The sequence below is a fragment of the Cavia porcellus genome, unplaced genomic scaffold, assembly GCF_034190915.1.
Source record: "Cavia porcellus strain 051 isolate PalLab524CR breed Dunkin Hartley unplaced genomic scaffold, mCavPor4.1 scaffold_2, whole genome shotgun sequence".
Classification (NCBI taxonomy): domain Eukaryota; kingdom Metazoa; phylum Chordata; class Mammalia; order Rodentia; family Caviidae; genus Cavia; species Cavia porcellus.
This window is the reverse complement of record NW_026947485.1, coordinates 38,541,110-38,546,296: the sequence shown is the minus strand read 5'-3', so window position 1 is coordinate 38,546,296 and position 5,187 is coordinate 38,541,110. Positions and strand designations below refer to the sequence as shown.

The window sequence follows — 5,187 nt, the reverse complement described above, 5'->3', positions numbered from 1 at the left end:
ATTAGACTCTCACTTGACTTGTACTTAATGTGTTGATAATGAGGCATATTAGTTACTATATAAAAAATTTGATTATTTTAGACCTGGGAATATAGCTGAGCACTTGCCTAGCATGCTTAATGCTCTAGATTTGATGCCCAGCACTGTAAAAATTTTTATTGTAATATTTTAAGCTATAGGATGGTTATTACTATTTTTTTTTTTGTCTTTTTCTTTTTTATCGGTACGGGGGATCAAACTCACGACCACACACTTGTAAGGCAGGCGCTTATGCCGCTGAGCTAAATCCCCAGCCCCGGTTATTACTATTGTGATATTATGCATTACATTTTTAATTTTTTTTCTAAATTTTATTTATTTATTTTATTTTAAAGAGGGTAAAATCAAGGAAAATAAAACAATAAAACCAGTCAAAATAAACCAGTTTAAGTGATACAGAACTTCAAAACCTTACACAATCAACAATACTTACCATAATGCCTTTTGCTGTCTTCAAAATAGCTGCAGATACCTTTGGACATAGTAAAAATCAAACAGAACAGAATAGAGTAGAAATAATAAAAACAAAACAATGAATGCAATAAAGGACTTCAAAACAAGCCAATAGTAAACCCAAAATGGCTACCATAATATGTCTTGCCCCCCCCTCCCCATTCCACCCCCGGTTTGTGAATGGTGGCGCCTCATGGAGAGAGGCCTGGTTCTGGCTGTCCCTACTCTGGCAGCAGCCTGCACGTGGCACTAGTTTCCAGGTGGGGATCACCTCCTGTGAGGCCTGGTTTTCTCTCTCCTCAGTCTGTGAATGGTGCTGACTCTCTCTCACACAGAGAGAGGCTTGAGTCTGGCTTACACATTGTATTCTTAGATACGATATTTTGTGATATTATATCCATCCCAACACAGTCATAGAAACTCTAATGTTCCCCTACCCTTAGCCTAACACAATAACATTCTCTTAATTTCTCTGATAGGTCATAAGACTTTTTTCATTCCAAAGGGGTCCTGCCCTTACTTAAGAAGAATCTAAACAGACAGGTTTTGCTGGGCTTCCCCACTAGGCTGTTAACAATCACACCTATGCAATGAAGTTTCCATAAAAACTCAAAAGGAACTGGACTTCATGGCATATACTTGTAATACCCACATACTGGGATGCTGAGGCAAAAAGATGTTTAAGTTTGAGCCCAAATTGGTGAGACTTTCCCTCAAAATTTATAACAGTTTAGGACTTAGGGGAAGATGATGGAGCAGTAAGCATCAGAGAAAACGACCTCTCTGAGAGTCACTGTCCAGATGCTGGAATATGGCATCGTGAGGAAGACGAGAAGGAAGGAAGTGAGTCCCTGACCCAGGAGGAATCTGAAGAGTGAATTGAACCTCAGAGACTAAAAAGAAAAACTTCAAGGAAGAAGGCAGTAGCCAGCAGCATCTTTGCCCTGAGATGGACTCACTGCATGAGAGGAGTTTGAGCCTGGGGACACGTGGTCATGGTGACAGTGTTGACTGGCAGCGCTGGAGGCCTCTGCAGAGAGATCAGGCAGTGGAGGGGAGTGGCAGATGTGGAGGACTGCACTGGTTGGTGGTGAGTGCAGAGGACTTAGTCTTCTTGCAGAGAGAGAGAAGGCAATTGGCTGGGAGCCATTCTAGAGATGGGTGAGCTAAGCACAGGACCCAGAACTGCTGCCAGCTTCATGCAGCAGCTCCCAGCTGGGTGCAGACCCATGGAAATTGCTTGGATTGCAGCAAGCCCAATGAGTCTGGTCTCAGGGCAGGCCTGCTGAGGCTATCCACTACTCCATTGTTATGGATTAAAAACTGATGGTCGGGGCTGGGGATTTAGTTTAGCAGCATAAGTGCCTGCCTTGCAAGCGGGCAGTCGTGAGTTCGATCCCTGGTACCGATAAAAAGGAAAAAGACAAAAAAACAAAACAAAAAACAAAAAAAACACCAAAACTGATGGTCAACTGAATTAAATCAGCATGGTGCTGAGCATAGATGTTCCATCTGAGGAAAGTTGTCAGCATAAATAGAAACATGGAGAAGGAGAAGCTAGGCATTGTGGGTTTCATCAGAGGAGCTTGGGACCTTGTTGGTGAGAGTGGCTGTGGTTCACATTGGGAGAACTCTGGTCCTTACATCAAGCATCACTTCCTGGCTCCAGAGGGGCAGACCTGTGCCATTTAATCTCCAGGAGAAATTTGCTATGCTGGTTTTCTGGCATGTACTCAACTGTTCTTATCATTGGTGGAGATTGGGACCTCTACGTCGCTGAGGATGGCTGTGGTACTTTTCGGGGTAGCCCTGGTTTTTATTTTGAGCATGATTTCGTGACTCCAGTGTAGAACCCTCAACCTACCAGTGCAGCTCCTTCACCCTGCTGGCATACTTTCTAGCTTCCATCACTGATATTTGGGCCTTCCTAGTGTGGATCCGTAAAACAGACTGTCGTGAGTCCTTTTCATGGGCTCTAGATCTCCATTTGGACTCGTAGGAGGCATCGTCATGGGCCAGAGCTTAATATTAAAACAGAAACATTAAATCTGCTGGACAATAGAGTAGATAAAACTAGGCAAAGACTTTATGAACAAAAGCCTCATGGCACAGAAAATATCACAAAGAATCAACAACTGAGATCTCGCCCTATCAAAAAGCTTTTGCACAGCAAGAGAAACCACCAACAAAGTGAAAAGACAACCCACAGTATGGGAGAAAATGTTTGCCAGCTGTTCCTTAAAGGATTGCTATCAAAAACATAGAAAACTAAAAAAATCAGTCCCTCCAGATATAAAGATTCAACCCCAAAATGGGCATCTGAGATGAATACATAGTTTTCAAATGAAGAAATACAAATACCAAATAAAAATGTGAAAAAATGTTCACCATCACTAGTCATTTGAGAGATGCAAATTAAAACAACACTGAGATTCTACTTCATCCCAGAAAGAATGACTATTATCAAGAAATAAATGCTGGAGAGGCTGTAGGGAAAAAGGAACCCTTCTCCACTGTTGGTGGGAATGCCAAGTGGTGCAGCCACTGTGGAAATCAGTGTGGAGATTCCTCAAAAACCTAGTATTGTAGGTCCCATTCAACCTAGCTATTCCCCTTCTGGGTCTTCCCAAAAGAATGAAAAACATCATACCACAGTGGTGTATGTGCACCCACGTTTATAGCAGCACAATTTATAATAGTCAGATCTTGGAAACTATGTAAATGTCCTTCAACCAAGGAATGGATGAAAAAGATGTGGTATTTTAATACAATGGAGTATTACTGAGCTACAAAGAAGGATAAACTGAAGACTTTTATAGGTAAATTGATGCAAACTGAGACTATAAGTGAAATAAATAAGACACACATGTAAATACTGTATTGTCTCATTAGTATGAGCTGAGAAGAAACGTGCACATTTATAAAAAATAGTTAAGTATTCTACTGATTTCTTTGAGTTCACTAAAGAGAAAAATTTGTGCTGTTATTGTTTCCACAATTGAATGCAGATGTGCTCGGGGGGAATGATTCGGGGATGACAATGTGCAATGTATTTACTATTGTTGCCCCCTGATTGATGTATTTTGAAATTTAGTTTTAGTTTTTTTTTCTCTTTGAAATAAAATGGATTTGGAAAAATAAATAAATATTATAAAATTTAAAAAGGAGTAGCTCCTTTCGCCCCCCAAAATACTGGGATGTGGTTCAGCGTGAAGGCCCTCAAGTCATCCCCCAAAACAAAACGGCAGTGGTGGCACATGCTTATAATCTTGGCTACTAAGGACACTGAGGTGGTAGGATCGCCAGTTCAAGCCCAGCTTGGGCAATTTAATGAGACCTTGTCTCTAAAATAAAATAAAAAATCTAAGGCTGTAGCTCAGTGGTAGAGCATCAGTAAATTCAAGGCCGAATCTTGAGCTGGGGCTGAGCAAAGGGAGCCTTTGGAGAGTGGTGCGCCCAGAGAGGGCGCGCGGAATCTCCGTGCCCTGCCCCACTGCCCACGCATGTGTATTTTTGTGATATTCTTTAAAAATACACTAACACTCTGCGCTCAGCCGCCGCGACCAGCAGTCAGACCACAGCCCAGGCAGCCGGGACGCTGGGGGCTGGACACCCACGAAGGGCGGGCGGGTCGAGCTGTGAACGCCAGAGGGAGCCAGCGCCACACCGGGAGTGCGCAGCCGCGGATCCGGGAACCGGATGGAAGCCTCAGCGCGCGCTCTCGCGGCCCAGGAAAGTGCTCTGTCGCTGACACATTGCTTCAGATTTCCTCTGATTTATCCTGAAATTTACGAGAGAACGATATGCACTGCCGAGAAATGTGGAATGTAGATTCCAACGGTCAGCTGTTATCTTAGTTTATGAGAAAGAAGTCGAGGGGAAGAGTCGTCAGCGCATCATGCCAGCGCGAAACGTTTCCAAGTTCTCAGATTGCGTCAGAGCCACTGAACAATTAATCCACGCCACAAAGTTACCTGGAACAAGTGTTCCCAAAGCAGCTAGAGATGTTTTTCACGCTTCTACGCGGTCATTTATGTGGACCAAATTCAGCGGAGAAACACCCACTGACCCTGAGGAAGATACGAACAAATTAGATGACAAGGAGCTTGCCAAAAGGAAGAGCATCATGGATGAACTCTTTGAAAAAATCGGAAGAAGGGTGATCTAGATTTTGTTTACGACATCGAGGTTGAGACTGCACAGGATGAATTGCAGTCCTGCGGCTGGGGTAGAGTCAGCTGACGAGTGGGCCCCAGAACGTTCATGTTCTACAAACAACGTAGACTGATTCTACAAAAATCTATAAAGATCCCTCAATGTACTGGGCCTTAAAACTATGTAGGTGTATAAGAAATATAGGAAAAACAGTATAGGAGTCTGCGGGTAAGGAGTTTGCAAACTAATGGAAGATAATTCACAATATTAACAATTAAGTGTTAATTAACACTTCTAAGCAGCAAAAAGAGTTAGAGCTCTGTGCTTGATAAAGGCCAAAGAAGGTCAGACCTTAGGCTACTGCAGTGTAACTATGGTACACAAGAGTCCCCAACAAGTGCCCTGCAGCTACTAGTGGATAATCATGTGATGAGCAGCAGCAGGGGAATTTTGCCCCTGGGGTCAGGAAATGCACAGTAGAGACATTCTAAAATCCAGAACCTCTTCCCATAGGCGAGAGGTTGGTTTGTTAAATGAGAA

General features: G+C 43.1%; 1 pseudogene; it reads left to right on the top strand.

The window, feature by feature from the left end:
• The first annotated feature begins 3,742 nt into the window (after positions 1-3,742).
• On the top strand, positions 3,743-4,846 carry LOC100721446 (centrosomal protein of 19 kDa-like; annotated as a pseudogene).
• The last annotated feature ends 341 nt before the right edge of the window (positions 4,847-5,187 follow it).